At 40.9% G+C, this 16742-nt stretch overlaps 1 protein-coding gene across 5 annotated transcripts in view; it reads left to right on the plus strand.

Moving 5' to 3' along the window:
- The window catches only part of KANSL1 (KAT8 regulatory NSL complex subunit 1), a 171090-nt gene that overhangs the window by 17357 nt on the left and 136991 nt on the right, over window positions 1-16742 (plus strand). The window contains exon 1 of one of the 5 annotated variants that reach the window (XM_020882847.2): window positions 8673-9268. The exons of the other annotated variants lie outside the window; for them this stretch is intronic. The gene's annotated coding sequence lies outside the window, so the exon portion shown is untranslated. Of the gene's footprint in view, window positions 1-8672; window positions 9269-16742 lie in introns of those variants that run through there. 5 annotated transcript variants of the gene reach the window in all.

A 16742-nucleotide genomic window follows, 5' to 3' on the forward strand; every position in this document is an offset into this window, starting at 1 on the left:
TTTGGTCCCTGAACATGGGATGTCTTTCCACTTAATTAGTACTTCTTAACTTCTTGAGACAATTTTTTATAGTTTTCAGATTTTAAGTTTTATACTTTTTCTGTTGAATTTATTTCTAAATATTTTTCAATGCTGTTGTACATGGAGTTTTCTTAATTTCATTTCAGATTGTTTGTTGCTATTGTATCAAAATAGAATTGATATTTATTTGTACAGTGATCTTGAATTCTGTAACATTGATGGATATGTTTATTTGCTCTAATAGTTTATTTGTGGGTTTTTTTTTTTAACAAGATTTTACAAGATTATGTCACATACACATAGAAGTATTTTACTTCTCTCTTTGTAACCTGAAAGTTTCTAATTTCTTTTTCTTGCCTAATTGCCCTGCCTAGAATTTCTAGTACAATATTGAACAGAAGTGGTGAGAACAGACATTCCTTGTATTGTTCCTGACTTTAGGGAGAAAGTAGTCAATCTTTATTAAATATGATGTTGGCTGTGGGTTTTTCATAGATAACTTTTTCAGGTTAAGAAAGTTTCCTCAATTCCTGTGTGTTTTTATCATGAAAGAGTGTTGGATTTTGTAGTATGTTAATTGACTTTCAGATAGTAAACCAATCTTGAATTCCTGGAATTAATCACATTTAGCAAAGGTGTACAGTACTTTTTATATGTTGCTGGATTCATTTGTTAGTGTTTTGTTGAGGAGTTTTACATCTATATCCATAAATGATACTGGTCTGTATTTTTTTTTATGATATCTTTGTCTGGTTTTGGTATCAGGGTAATAGCCATATTAAATGAGTTGAGATGTGTTTTGATTTTATCTTGAAATAATTTTGCCTTAATTAAAAAAAAATATTTATTTTTAAAATTTTGACTGTGCTGGGTCTTTGTTGGGGCTTCCCTGGTAGCTCAATTGGTAAAGAATCTGCCTGCCTTGCAGGAGACCCTGGTTTGATTCCTGGGTCGGGAAGGTCCCTGGGGAAGGGTTAGGCTACCCGTTCCAGTATTCTTGGGCTTTCCTGTGGCTCAGCTGGTAAAGAATCCATCTACAGTGCGGGAGACCTGGGTTTGACCCCTGGGTTGGGACGATCTCCTGGAGAAGGGAAAGGCTACCTACTCCAATATTCTGGCCTGGAGAATTCCATGGAAATATATAGTCCATGGGGTCGCCAAGAGTTGAACACGGCTGAGCGACTTTCACTTTCACTTGGGTCTTGTTGCTGTGGGAGGACTTTCTAGAGAAAAAGTCCTTAACGACTCTCGGTGCTATGCTCTGACTTCTCAATGTGAGTGGCTTCTCTTGTGGAACCTGAGTGCTGGGGAGCAAGGGCTTCAGTAGTGGGGCTCATGGGCTTAGTTGCTTCACAGCATGTGGAATCTTCCAGGACCAGGGATCAAACCTGTGTCTTCTGCATTGGCAGGTGAATTTTTAACCACTGGACCACCAGACAAGTCCAGTTTTGGCTTAATTTTGCACATTCATTTAGCAACAGTAAATTCTAATTCCCTTATTACTAAATGAAGATAATAGTTAATACCGACTAATGTTTTAGAAATGATGAGTTATTGAATTCGTAGCAATTACAGGAAATGTAGACGCCTTCCCATAGGGCAGTACCAGATATTTGAGAATGAAAGGGAGATGTACAATTAACTATAATTGGGCTAGATCACAAATTTTCATTTTCCGTGACCTTTTTTCCCTGTCTTGAGACATTTAGGGTAAGAGGTTTCAAGTCTGGCGCTTTAAATCTTCGCTTCCTACTTGGTTCCTTTAACCTCTTCTGTTAGTTTTGTTTTGGAGTACTTGTTTTGTTACCTCATTCTAGTTATGGCATGAAGAACACCTAATTTTAGCATTCTTGGAGGAGTCTATACAAGCTTCCCAAAAGGGCCTGAAGAGAGTTGAATGGAAAGCATAAATCACTAAAATTTTGTTGATCTCTTACTACTTCTTTGCTTTGAATTATTAACTATTTAAAATACCAGTGAATAGAAGGGATTTTTTTTTTTTTTATGGCCACCACATAGCTTATGATGGTGACCTAGTATTTTTTCCAGAGGTACTACAGTGTTTAGCATCCAGTAGACACTCAGTAAATGTGTATGAATGATTGGTAATTAGTAATAAGACTTTAAGGGGATATTTAGTTTTATTGAAAATCAAAGTTATTCAGGGCAGGAATACAAGTGTTACTGTTGTCATGTTATAAAAATTGAATGCCCTAGCCTAAATGTTACCAGCAAGATCACATGTTGATATTATTGCTGTAGAGATTCTAGGGCGTGTGAGTAGCTTTTTCCCTCCTCTACACGGGATTTTTTTTCTTCTTTAAAAAAAAAATTATTTATTTGGCTGCACTGGGTTTTAGTGCAGTGAGCCAGGTCTTTAGTTGCGGTATATGGAATCTCTAGTACCCTGACCAGGGATGGAACCCAGGCCTCCTGCATTGGGAACATGAAGTCTTATCCAGTGGGCCACCAGGGAAGTCCTGGATTTTTTTCTTCTTTATACCACAAAAGATACAGTTTCATTAGGTTATTTTATTTTTTTTGTTCTACTGGTTCAAGTTAGAGCTAGATCATTTGAGACAAATTTTGTTAGATAAATTTGTTTCTAAATTTGATTGTGAGAATTAATTTGGAATATGGCTGAAAATACTGAATATTATGTTCTTTTTGTCTGATTCAGAAATGAAAAATTTGCTGTTAAGAAAATTATATATGATTTCTTAGTAAATGAGTGACAGAGATAAAACTGGGACTTTAGCATTTCCTGAATTCCAGTCATGTTCTCTCAGTAGTTTATGGTCTCATTTATAATTTTGTAACCACAACAGTTTTTACATTAGATGTTTTCAGGTTTCATCATCTGTATAAGGGGACTGTATTCAGGTATTCATATTTATCTATAAATGATCTAAAGCAGTGCATCTCCTAAAATACTCTCAAGATCTGGGGTTGTCCAGAGCAGCTTGTCACAAAAAGGGTAGCTCTCTGAAGGACTCATTCTCTATCTTGAAAAAATGAGAATTTCACTCTATAAATATATTTGTGTTTATTTTAACAAGAGTATATCTGATTTTACTACAGCCTTTGATTAAATCACCACTCCAGCAATGTCTCCTGCCTATTGAGTGGCTTCAGTTACTTTCTAGTCCATAGCTGTAGGCTCCGCACTGTCCCTGAGAACCCAGTTCAGGTATCCAGGGATCAGTGAATTAAAAAGTAATGTTTCTTTCCAAGAATGGTGTGCCTCTATTGGAGGGAACAGGTGTGGTGTGCTGTTTCCCTAATCCCTAGGTTTGCTGCGCCAGCAGAGCAGGACTCCAGAAGTTGCATCTAACTTTAGACTCGGCAACTCCCTTAAAAAAGTTGTTTTAAATGCCTTTTGCCTTGTACACATGTTGCCCCCTTTTCTCTTTGAATATTTTTTTTCTCCTTCTGACTTTGTATCAGGCCCTCCACAACTTGGCTGCTCACAGCTGCCTTGAAGTTCTGCATGTTTACCTTTATGAATCATTTGGAAAAGAAGCCAGGCAATCTCTTAGTAACTTTGGTGCACGTTCTGACATTTATTATGTGATACAATGTGTAGGTTCTAGGCAGATTGCTTCATTTGACATTGCCTCATGTGCAAAGTTAGTATATTAAAATACTCCTTTTGTTATGTTTGGTCAACAGACTTCTTTGGTTAATTCTTTGAGAATTTAAGAATGTTCTCTACTGAAGTTCAAATAATTAGAATTAAATATATATTTACCTAACTAATCAGTTTATTTAATCAGTAATTTTTTTATTTGTTTAACTTCTTGAGAAACTTTATTATAATATTCTTGTAAAGTTCTGGTTAGACTGCTTGTATTAGAAATTGGTGTTTGTGTAGCTACTTTGAAATCTGGTACTGTGGAGGAGAAAACCATCCATCTTTGATGTTAAGTTTTAACATAGCTGATGGCCTTGGGAGAACATGACTTGTTTCTTTAAGTGATACAGTTGCATACATTTGTAGTTTAGTACTGTCTTCCTCAATATCCCCCAATAAATTATTTCCTGATTTAGGAGTGTGTTCAGGGTTAACCTGTAACTTTAGTTACTGTTCTCATTCCATGGACTGTTCCCAACTCCATGGACTGTATCCTGGTGGGCTCCTCCATCCATGGAATTTTCCAGGCAAGAATACTGGAGTGGGTTGCCATTTCCTTCTTCAGGGGATCTTCCCTGCATCAACCCACCCAGGGATCAAATCTGCATCTCCCGCACTGTAGGCAGCCCCTCTACTGTCTGAGCCGCCAGGGAAGCAAGCCACTGTTCCCATCACTAAGGGCTAAATCATGAGGCTGCGTATGATTAGTATTTGTTCTCAATGAGTTATTGGATCACTTCTGTGGTGAGATGGTAAGATAATATCTTTGTGTAAATTCCAGAGTCTATATCTTTAGTATGAGGAAGAACATTATCTTGTTTTTAGATGGGACTGAAAGTAAGAGATACCATGCATTCTTATAATACTTTGTCACTGACAGGTTTTTCAGATGCCTTAAGTTGCTTAATCTTACTGCAGATTTGTTGCTTTTGGGCTGAGTACATAAGAGTAAATGATATTCTGGATTAGCTGAGACCTTCATTTAATGAAAACAATTTTTGAGCTCTATAGTCATTGTAATCAATGTGAGGATTTTCTCTTACTTACCTTTGGCCACATCTTGATACTTGTCAAACTGAATTGGTAGTATTGTTCAGGTTTACCTGCATCATGTTTGCACTTCTTATTCGCCAGTTGGTGAGTAGCATGTTTCCAGTGGGAAGCTATAATTCTGGAACGCAGGTGATGTGGTGGGGAAAGTGAGAATTGGAGACTGACATACAGATTCCAGTCTGTGTTCCAGCTTTGGCTTTGGGCAGTCTCCTTGCTATTTTTTTCTTGACTTTCTGATGATAAAATCTGGAGGTTGAACTAGATGGTCTTCCATATTCTTTCTGATATCCCAAATTCTTTAAATTTCCCAGTTTTGGTTCAGTTTATCCTAGCTTTCTACTTAATATTTAGCTTGCTGAATGCTAACATGAGAGCATGCACCAATTTCAGTTTAAAGATGTTTCTTTCATGATATAATTTTAGTATTTTAAATAGTTTGATATGTTCATTTCTTTGATATCTGGACTAGGTCCCTGGGATGCAATGGCAAATAACAGAAATGGGGGGGGGGGTCCCTGTTCTTTTGAAACTAGATGGTTTAGGCTTTAGGACTTTCTCCTGAATTATTTTAATACTCGCTTTTTTAAAAGTACAAAACAAAATAATCCCTTGTCCTTTGAGATGAGTTTGCCATTTGAAGCACTGAATTTTAAACAAATCTATTTTACTCTTGGCTGTGCTGGGTCTTCGTTGCTTTGCGTGGTTTTTCTCTAGTTGTGGCAAGTGGGGGACGCTCTTCAGGGCGCTGCAGGGGCTTCTTGTTGCGGTGGCCTCTCCGTGCCCTGCACAGGCTCCAGGGCACTTGCACGTCAGTGGTTGTGGTGCATGGGCTTAGTTGCTTGACCAACACACGGAATTTCCGCAAAGCAGGAATTGAACTTGTGTACCCTGTATTGGCAGGTGGATTCTTAACCACTGGACTACCAGGGAAGTTTGGGGAAATTCCTTTATTGCTGTTTTCTTGAAGGGAAGATAAGTTAGAGGTGGATTGAAGGAGAGGAATGAACAAGGGTTGGTGGTAAGGAGGGATGGTCCTTTTTTACATGGCAGAAATAACATATAGATAAAGAATGGATGGGTAAAGAGTTGTATATAAGAGGGAAGTGATGTAAAATATAATATAAATAAAGTATTATAATACAAATACTCTAAAATATAAGAAAGTTATAATTATGTTTTTGACTTTAGATATAGGCAACCTAGTGAAAATTGGTGTAATATATGTTTGTTGTTACATTGGTCTTATGTAGCTGGAAGTCCCAATAGTCTTGCAAATGTCAGAATTGTTCAATATAATTATTTAATGCTGTCACCAAGAACCAGGGTTCTAGCCAACTCTCCATTCTGCGCTCTTTGATGTTGGTGGCGTCTTCAGACTTGATGTAAGGTGACTGGAGTGGTTTGAAGTGTCATGTTCAGCATTACCTGAAGAGGGGCTGTTTCTTCTTCATCTCATTTTAGGATGGAAGCAGCTTTTCTCACAATTCTATATTCCAGTGGGCTTCCACTCATGTCTCATTGGCCAGGATTACATTTCTTGCCCATTCCCAACCAATCTCTGGTAAAGAGAATGGGTTAAAACTAATTTCACTGAGATAGAGTGGATATTGGAGGAGAGCCAACCACTATGAGTATTTCAAGAATGATTTGAAAAATGAGTAGTGTATGTGTGTGTGTTTAATCAGTCTTGACATCCACTGTGTTTTGGGGGAAATTTTTTAAAAATATATTTCTCTAAGATTTTTGTGTCTGTAGTGGCTCACCTTTGAATTTCCCCATTTGTAAAAATTGGTGTCTGAGCAGAAAGACATCTGATTTGAGAAAATGTAAAACAGACTGACTGACTTAAGTGCCATAAACATTTAAACAGGCTTACTCTTGGGCTAAGCAATGAGAGAAGGGGAAAGTGGGAATTTATTTTTACCCAAAATGTGTGTTTAAAAATTAGCATTTCTACTTTTTTCTTAATAATTGAAAAGAATGTATTTTATAAGCTTGGTTCTTTGGAGGCCTAATTAAATCTGATACTTGAGTTTTTAGAATCGAAGCAACAGTAAACTGATTTTGTGGTGGGTATCTTTGAACATAATATTTAGGTATACACTGCAGAGGGCTATGCCTTATTTGGTATTTTTCATTCTGCTCATTTAGATTTCAGAATCCTCAGATTAGGGCTCTAGTTCGCCATCTATTGGTTTTAAAATTGTGTTTTTAACACCTTTTGCTATATTTTGTGGAATTACTATGTATGCAGAGATATGTGTGTATACGTTTTTAAAAAAAATTAACCCATCTCTCCACCCCCCCCACCCCCCCCCCCCGCCCCAGGATTGTAAGTTAAAAAGTCAAGACTAGGATCTCTTTCAGAGGTATATACAGATATGTATACATTAAGAAAAATTCTTTGTATAATTTGACCCTGCAACTTTGTTTTGGTATTTAAGAACCATGATTATGATGGAGAATGTGATTTTAAGGGTACAAACGGGGACTCATGGAAACTTAGGTGTAGATGCTGTGGGAGCTGGTGCTGGAGTGTAACTCTGTGGGAGGGTAAACTATCAGGCTGTTTTTTTGACTAACAGAAGTGACACATACCACCGGATACTGGTTCTGGTAAGCCACAAAACAGTACTGAGCATTTCTCATCTTCCTTTTTGGTAGTAGAGCATACCTTTCTCATCTGCTGCATTTGACGATTTAATTGTTGGAAACATTTTGTTGTTGTTCTGTCATTTAAAGTAATATTTTGATGAATAGCAGAGTTCCTTTTTTAAGTCTCTAAGTACTGGATTAATCTTTTGGCAACTTTTTCTTTAGTTTTAAAGGGTAGTTGCTTATAGCTGGTGTAAATGTGACACTTTGCATTGTATTGCTACATTTTTTTAATCTAGAAAAAGTTCCGTTATTTTAAGGCCCTACTTTGGAAAAGGACTAAAATACCGTACTGACAAACTGGTCATGAGGAATGATAAAGTGCCACCACTTTAAACCAAGTGGAAGTTTGCTTTTTGTTCTGAGATTTGGGTTTCTCTATGGAGTTCTTTGTTAAACTTTTAGCATAGCACTGAACTTCCTTTTGGTGGAGACAGGAAGCATAAATACTCATTGTGTAATGCCATTTGCCTGCTTTGGCGGATCTGCCAAGCCGTGACACCCAAAACCAGACGCGTGCTTCTTAGCGAAAACTACAGTTCCCAGCGGGCCCGGCGCTGGTGGGCCATCACTTCCCCTTCTCGCTCCGGGCTGGCCCTTCCCGGGCTGGTCCGGCGCGGGCTCCGGCTCGCGCCTGCGCAATGAGAACGTGCGCTATTTTTTTTTTTTTTTAACCCCGGCGGCTGCGGAGCGAGGTGCCGGGGCTACTGCCCAGGCGTGCTGCAGTGTAGGGAGGCGGACTGCTAGGACAAAGGGCGGCGGGAAGCGCTACACCAGTCAGGGAGCTCCCCACCCGACTCAGCGCACGTTTAGCCCTGGAATAGTGTGGTGCCCAAGACATAAGCCTATTTACTACCCAGTGCAAACAGTTCTTGGCTCACGTCCTCTTGCTCTGTCGCGTCAGCCTTCCTTGCCCCTCAGCCGGCGCGCGGCCCCGCCAGCCCCAGCGCGGAGGGAATGTGACGGCGTCAGTGCCTCAGGTTAGCCTTACCCCGGCCAGAGCGAAGGCCCGCTCCCGCCTGCCGCAGTGCCGCGTGCTGCAGCCGCATGTCTGGGAGCGGCGGGGTCCCGGCGCCGCGGCCTCCGCAGCTGGGGGCGCAGAAACAGCGGCCGCGGCGAGGAGCCATGACTGAGGCGGCGGCGGCCGCGCCTCCTGGCGGCTCGCGGGGGCGGCGAGGCGGGCGCCCCCTGGCGGCGCGCCGGGGCGGAGCGGGCCTTCGCCGCCGCAGCCGCAGCCGGCGGAGGCGCTGCTGTCCCTCCTCCCCGTGTCCCCGGCGCTCGCCCGCTCGCTCGCTCCATTCTCCCTCCGCTTCAGATTAAAGGGGGGGAGGGAAAAGAAGCTCGGCCGCCATTTTCCCAGTGCCGCCGCCACCGCCGCCACCGCTCGCTGAGCCGGCGGGAGAACCGAGCACCGTAGCGAAGCCGACTCGTCTCGCCGCGGCGGTGCGGGGGGCGGCCGGAGCGCGCTCCCCGGCCGGGAAGAGGCGTCCGGGGGCGGCGGCCGGGGTGCGGGCTCGGGCTGCAGACGGCGGCGCTTGTTTGTGCGGGGCGGGGGGGCGGCTTCACCCTTTGCCCCCGCCCGCCCGTCCTCCCGGCCGGGCTGTGGTCCCCGGCCGTGCCCAGGCCCCGCCGGAGCCGAGGAAGGCCGGAGAAAGGGCCCGAAAGAGAAGAAAAAGCGGCCGCTCCCCGCCGCCGCCTTCCCCTCCCCCTCCGCCTCGCCCCCCCGCCCGGAAAGTCAGGGCGGCTCCGGGCGTCGGGGGGGAGGAGAGCGGCGGGCCCGGGCCGGAGCCGCCGCCGCGCGCCCCCGCCCGCCGCCGGCCCTCGGCGCCCAGGCCGGGGGCTGTTTGCAAACTGCGCCCATTTTGTGGGGCTGAATCCGCCCGGGCAACGCTCTTCCATCACGTGGTAGGTGCTGGTGCTGCTGCTCCTCTTCTCCTCCTCCCGCTGCCCTTTCTCCTTCTCCTCGCTCTCCCTGTGGCTCCCATTTCTCCCTCTCTTTGTTAGTTGTAACTGGAAAGGCAGGGCAGGGCAGGAAAAATCCCCGGAACTTTAAATGGCCTCTCCGGGCTTCCCCGCAGCGGGTCCGGGGCTGGGAGTCGCCCCAAGGGCGGGGGTGTGCGGGGGCCCTTCCCCACCAGCTGCCGCCTCGTTCGCCAGCTTTTCCTTTGGCGTTCTATTTAAAAATGCGGCCTTAAGAACGCGATTTATTCCGGTTAAAAAAAAAAAAACCCAAAACCCAAACAAACTCTCGCCTTGAACTTCTCTTGACTGCAAAAGGCCTTTCTCTGCTCGAAACACACATCTTGCGCGTTTCACGGTGTGTATCACAACTCTGATTGTTTAGTGAGATGGTTATTTGTTTCATTTATTTATTGTTTTTGTTGCCTGTAAATTGAGGTCACTTACGTTTTCCGATCTAGACTCCTTCAGGCGGACGTGTTTTTTTTTTTTTTTTTAAACTAAAGAGGAAGAGACAGTTATTTGCTTTTAAGTGAGTTTGGGGGGCCTGTTTTCCGGCTGACGGTCTTTTGATTCTCAGCAAATAGTTTGATTGTTTTCCATAGGATAACCAGCCCTGCCCGCATGTTTTACTTAAAAATTCTATTGTTTTCCGTTGTCGGGATCCCAGTGTGGTTTTTTGGAGAAACACGTTACTTAACTATTGCTTATTGATTGCCTCAGGGGAGAAGGGGTGACATGATGGCGCCACTTTAAATTGCTCTCTTTCCTCCTCCTCGGTTTTTCCCCCCTTTATTCTGGAGGTCACTGAAGCAGTTTTCGTGACCTATTAATAAACTACTTGAGAGCGTTAACAATACAGCTAGTCGGGCTAGAGTTTGGTTACCTTAAGGGTCGGGAGACTTAAATCCTGAGGTCCTCAAAGTTCCGAGAAACCTTCCTGGTCCTGCCTCGCCTTCCTCACCTCCATTCACAGTCCTGGTGTTGCCATCTCCTTTGTCACGTGGCTAGCAATCATTGTGTTTTTTTGTTTGTTTTGGGGTCTGTGTTTATATTTTTAAATTGTAGCCCAGAAGAACTTGCCCCCTCCCCATTAGAAAGATCAAAACGTTTTAGTTTTTTTAGTTTTGCAGTCGGATAACATTTAAAATAAACGATAAAATTACATAATCTTTGCCTTGCATAATCATGATATAGTTATACATTGTTACTGAACTTCTTTTCTAAAGCACTTTCAAGTGAAAAGTAGAACGTTGGAATATGTTTCCCATCGCTCAGAATAGCCGGTAGTATTTTCCCTGCTTTTGGGTCGTTTAAAGTAACCACTATTTACTAGGGTTTAAGTGGGTGTGTTTTCCCCTCCCCCCTTCTATAGGCTATACTTGGTTCCTTTTCTAGTGTACTGTCTGACCAATTTAGAAATTTTCAATTGTCTACAGGCGTGTCATTTAAAGCTATTTTTCTTTTCTTATAACAATGGTGAACACTTTGAGTAATTTGTTTTCTAACTAAAGATATTTTATTACGTTTCTGTTGCGTTTTTGATCACGAGTATTTTTAGTGTTAATCCTATAGAGTTAGAAGAATGTTCTATTATCTATCTCTTCGTGTCAGTTTTCCTAGTAGTTGAGTGAACTTCTGTTGTATAAAATACCAAATACATTTCTCTGTTGTTTCTACAGAGGTTACTAACCACTTTCTTAATTTGAAAAAAAGATCTGTCGTGAGTTTAAAAACATTTCAAAAACTAAATATGAAATGTAGTGGTTCTTAAGTGTACATTGATTGGTTTCCTCTACCATGTATATTTTTTATGGTTTTGGGCCATTTTCTTTGCTAACAGTTACATCATGTCATGTGATATGTGCAGTGTGATGTGTAGTCCTAAAAATAAGGCAAGGTAAAAATGCTCATCCCTTGGGAATTTCAAAAATGTATTATAAATATGAGATAACTGTCCTCAGTCATGGAATTCTGATTTCTATTTCCTTTAGGTTTATCCAACAAAGTCTGCAATTCCTTTGACCTTTAACATATTTGATATATTTGTTAGGGATCTCATGATTTGAGGTGGCTCATTTTTAAATTTTCAAGTGTGCACCACTTGGAGGGAAACAGATGTGACAAAGATTCTTACTATCTGTGTTATGGTGAAAATGATTGGCTTCTGAGGACTGCCGTATTTAAGTATATGTTTAAGAAGTATTTTTAATTTATGTCTGTGGACAATTAAAAGAGTGATCAGTTAAGTATTGAGAGAGTCTTGAGGTATGGTGGGGTTTTTGGCCCTTTCAGCTTTGTGAATCCATTTAAGGGAAGTATATAGAAGTGTTCCTGCATCTTTCATGAAAGCCTTCTTCAGAATTTCAACATTTGAGTTTTGTGCTTTACAGCAGGTGAGATGTTCAGTCTTTGTATGATTCTCTTCCTGCCTGCACATGTTGTTTCTGTGGTTAAACCTGCAGAGCACACTTTCGTTGTTAGATGACTTATCATTATCCTGTTGAGGAAAATTCTGGAAGCTGGAAAATGAGTATGCCTTAGTTCACTTTTGAACTTTTATCAAGGTGAGAAGAAAGGAAAACAACTCTCTTTTTTTTCTTCTTCAAACACTGCTGGTGCCCTTCCATTTCTAGTCATGCTGCACTGTAGCCGGTGTCTGTACCTCCTCTGGATTTTGTTAGATTGACCACAGATTTTATTTGTATTTTAAAGTGAATAACAGCTGATAGGTTGTATCAAACAGAACAAATCTAACTCAGGTAATCTGTAAACATGGGGCCATTTTGGTGATGATGCTGATTTGAGAAGTTATTTCAGTATTGAGTGGTTCAAGTTAGAGGAACTTTTCTGAGTAAAGCTTAGTTACCTTGTTGTAGTACTAGAAAAGCAATTTTTTAAATTCTGTGATGAAACATACTAATCCATATTGGGTTTTCTAATCATTGACAATCGTGTGTTTAAAGAGTAATGCTTACTCCTCTTATATTTGTCAGCTTCCTTGAGAGGGGAGTTCAGTAGGGGTTATTATTTTTCTTCTTGGTGAAGTCATTAGATACAGAAATTAAGTTATTTCCTTCCTGGTGAGAAAGGGAATTTTTTGGGAAAAAAAAATTATTAGTATTTTTTTCTTTTTTTTTTTTTTAACGTCCAACATCTTTCAATTGCCTTCAATTTGGAAAGGAAGGATTAGTGCAGACTGAGTATGTGGTTCATCTTCAGTTGATTGGGCCAGAGCAAATCTTACATTGAGCCGTTTCCTCAGTTTTAAAGCACCTTTTCTTTGCCTTCTTTTTCTATTTTAAGTAAGTTTTTGCCTTTTGGTTAGACTGTTCTAGGTCTAGGGAAGCATGTTTTACATTAGGGCTCTTTTACTTGATTACTTTATGAAAAAGTATAGGTGCAGGTGTATCAAATAAAACGGCCCAAACACCTGGCCTTCTTACCGTGTGCAGAGAGTACTTGGATCATGTCCTTTCTCTAAAATAAGACTTGTAACTGTTTCTTGGAAATCTGTATTAAGACTGGTTTTTGAGTCTTCACGTTGCTTCTGAAGATGTGTATTTTTTTTTTAAACTGATATTTGTTTTTATTTATTTCTTTGACTGTGTTGGGTCTTAGTTGCAGCATGTGGGATCTACTTCCCTGACCAGGGATCGAACCCTGGGCCCCCTGCATTGGGAGCATGGAGCCTTAGCCACTGGACCACCAGGGAAGTCCCTGAAGATGTGTATTTAAATTGTAGTTTACATCATAATAAATTGCATATTAGTCTCTGGGCATCATAACAGTTGCGCAGAAATATTCCTGCCAGAATGTAATAATTCATGACACAAAGCGAGACTTATCAGTACTTGCCATTCCTTGAAATGTGAGATGAAAACTCTGAATCACAGTAATGGTTAAAAAAGAGAATATGAATGTAAAAGGCACATATTCCACTGTGGTAGAGGTCACCAACATTTGAAGGCCACGAGGAGACAGAAGGTGGTGTCTTTGGGTGTCACTTGCATATTGTGGAGAGAATTGTGGGTCATAGGAGAAGACCAGTATATATGGATGGAAGGGTCACTTAGTTATTAGTTCAGTTATCATTTGTTCCTATGTTATGGTGTGTTGCCAGTCTTTTAGGGTGTAGGGTAAAATGTATAGAGAAAATGAGTCGATAGGTTTGATTTATCAAAAAGTCTGGGTTCCAAAAAGACTGAAATAGATGTTTTTTTTTTGTTTGTTTGTGTCGTAAGCTTTTGTTGTCTTTCATCAAATAAAGGTAAAGCAAAAATGGAGGGTGTGAGGAAACTGTCTTCAAAGTAGAGAGGGCAGTTCATGTTTATGGATAAGAAACAAATTTGAGTAGTGTGAAAGAGAAACTTAAAGATTGTATATGAAGATTTTAAACATTACATCAAGAAGCCCTTCAAAGTAGACACACCTTTTAGATTCTTGCCTCCCTTGGGTAGTGGTGTCTGGGAACTGACAGCTGCTTAATACATGTTAGTTACCTTCTGTAAGGCTTGCTTGTCTAAGCTTTTCGGCTAGCTCTATACAGTTTTAACATTGGAAGGCCCTAGCCCCCATGGAATTACTTAACTTTGTGTTTTATTGTTGTTGACTGTAAGCTTGCCTTTTTTTTTCCCTTCTAGTTCTAACTTTTTAAAAATTACAATTTCTCCCAAGCTTTAAGAGTGAGGGAGTATAAGGCAGAGGTAAATTCAGTGCAGTTTTATCTAAATGTTATCAAAAACTCTGGTTCTTGTTACTTGAACCAGGAATCCCAAATGAGATCTCACTCTGAATTTTAAGTACAGCAGATTCTGCCCTTGTTTGGAAAGAAGTTGCTTAAGTGGCATCAAACCTAATGGAGTCCCTCAACCTTTTAATTTCTTTGTAAAAAGGGAGCAGCTTAAGGTCAGATCTGGTTGAATTCAGTTGGAGGGGAAGTGTTGAGGAATAAAAAAAATGAATCGCAATTTTGTTTTTAGAGTATTAAGTGAAAAATTGCTCCAAACTGATATCTAGGCTTTCATTTGCTATTTGGCCTTTGTGACTGCTTATTAGCACCTCCACTGGAGGGTGTGAAGGGATAGAGGTGAAAAGCTAATTAGTTTAGCTTCTGCTGTTTGGTAGCATAGAGGCTTTGTAGAAATACTGGTCTGATAAGTTGAGCTGTCAGGAAAGTTTCATTAAATTGTTCATATGTTACCATGGAGCACTGAGGATGTTTGAAGAGCTTACCATATTTCAGAAGATACCAGATTGCTGTTTTTCAGGGTTTGTGTGTGTGTGTGTGTTTTCAGTTAATCTTTAATTCAGCATTCTGAAGGGCTAGGGTCGATTTCACTGAGATCTCTGAAGTTGGGTCAGGGACCTTCCCGTCACCTCAGCACCCTAAGAAGAATGTATTTGCTTTTGAATTGCTTGGATCCTTTGAGAAATCTTCGATTTTAGTTTTGTTCAGAAACACTTGTATTATTAGAGTTGCTAGAGATGAGATAAAAGTCCATTTTTCCTTCTTTGCCTTTTGTGAGCTAGACTGGTAGGAAATGAATTCAGTGATAAGTAAACACAAATGTGATCTTACCTGTTTCGTAGCTTGGTCTTTTTTTTTCCCCCCACTTAGTTATATATCAGAGATTTTTCATGTCAACGTAAACAGTTTTTTTTAACAGCGTCATAATACTCTATTGTATCTTTTTAAGTTTACTCTCTTTTTTTTTGTATTACAGTTCTTCAGTAAAAGACTTGTGCATATATTCTTAGGTACCTGTGAGAATATTTCTGTTGAATAGGTTCCTAGAAGTGCAATTACTAGGTAAAAGTTCGAGTAGTTGCATTTAAAATTTTGACAGTGCCTTCAAAAGGCTTATGTAGCCAAATTTAATAGTTTAAAAGTATACTTAAAAAGTTTGTCAGTCTGAGTGCATGTGCTTGGCAATGTAAATGACCAGAACTTGAGGTAGACAGTCTGTCCTAGATTCAGTTGGTTCCTGCTTCCCATTAGATTTTCACTTTATGATCAGACATCCCAATTAACGTCATAATGGATCTCCGTCTGATGCATTCACTGTAGAATACGCAGGTTAACTAACTAATATATTGGTGCACTGTCAGGTATAGTGCAATCTGTAAGTTAGAAATAAAACAAGCCATTAAGTTAAAATTGCTCAGTCATGTCTGATTCTTTGCAACCCCGTGGACTATGCAGTCCATGGAATTACTGGAGTGGGTAGCCTTTCTCTTCTCCAGGGGATCTTCCCAACCCAGGGATCAAACCCAGGTCTCCTGTGTTGCAGGCAGATTCTTTACCAGCTGAGCCACAAAGGAAGCCCAAGAAGACTGGAGTGGGTAGCCTATCCCTTCTCCAGCGCATCTTCCCAACTCAGGAATCAAATCGGGGTCTCCTACGTTGCAGGCGGATTCAAGGAAAAGGAAACAACCCATAAGTTTCCTTTTAAGAAATAGAGACAGTAGGGGCGACAAAATTGGGTGTTTATTTTCCATTATGACCAGGGTGTCATGTGAATGCTTATTAGATCCTAGAAAGGAATGAGACCCTTAACTCTACCTGGAATTAGTGGGGAATACTTTAAAGAGCATGTGATCTTGAGCTAAAATTTGAGAAGCAAAGGTGCAAGGGTGGAAGAACCAGGAAGTATAAATAAGATTGCAGTGGCTAGGCTGGGACAGGTGGAAGATGAGTCTGAGTGTGAAAGGGGGCAGACAAATGCTGTGTGGGAGTTTGGATTCATCCTTACCTCAGCGTCACGGAAGGATTTTAAGCAGGAGCACAGCATGGTTGAATTTATGTTCCCTTTCTTTTTTCCCTTCTTTTCTCCTCTTCTAGTAATTATTTTGGTAGTGGACACAGGTTGAAGGCTTGCTGAGACAGGAAGAAGGAACAGTTGGGAGATTATTGCTGTTCTGGGTTAGTGTAAGGCCTAAGAGATCCTGAACTAAGGCAGTGGTATTAAGGATGGAGTGACTGGCTGTCATTCTATTGAACCCTTCCTGTTTAACCTTGGCGTTTAGTCAGGATGTCATCTCTTTCTGGAAGCCTCCCCTGATCCCTTTAGGCAAAACACAGTGCTTTGTCATCTAGGTTTACCTTCACACCTAATTTCTGTCTTATCTTTGGCATTGATGACACTGCTATGGTTCTTAGTGTCTCCAGCATTAGACTATACTGTAGTCTGTTATTCTTGTCTGATATTAGTGTATGTTTAAGTTAGATATCTATAGTAGCTTGTAAACCAGAGATTGGGATCAGGATTCATTCACATAGGGAATGTTGAAGGGCTGAAATTGGTTTTGGAATTGGTACTGGGGGCAGAGGTGTTGGAAGTAACTGTATGGGTGATGCTAAAAGTGGAAGTGTTAACCACTCAGTGGTGTCCGACTCTTTGCAACCCATGGATTGTAG

The sequence above is a fragment of the Odocoileus virginianus genome, chromosome 17 (assembly GCF_023699985.2).
Source record: "Odocoileus virginianus isolate 20LAN1187 ecotype Illinois chromosome 17, Ovbor_1.2, whole genome shotgun sequence".
Classification (NCBI taxonomy): Eukaryota; Metazoa; Chordata; class Mammalia; order Artiodactyla; family Cervidae; genus Odocoileus; species Odocoileus virginianus.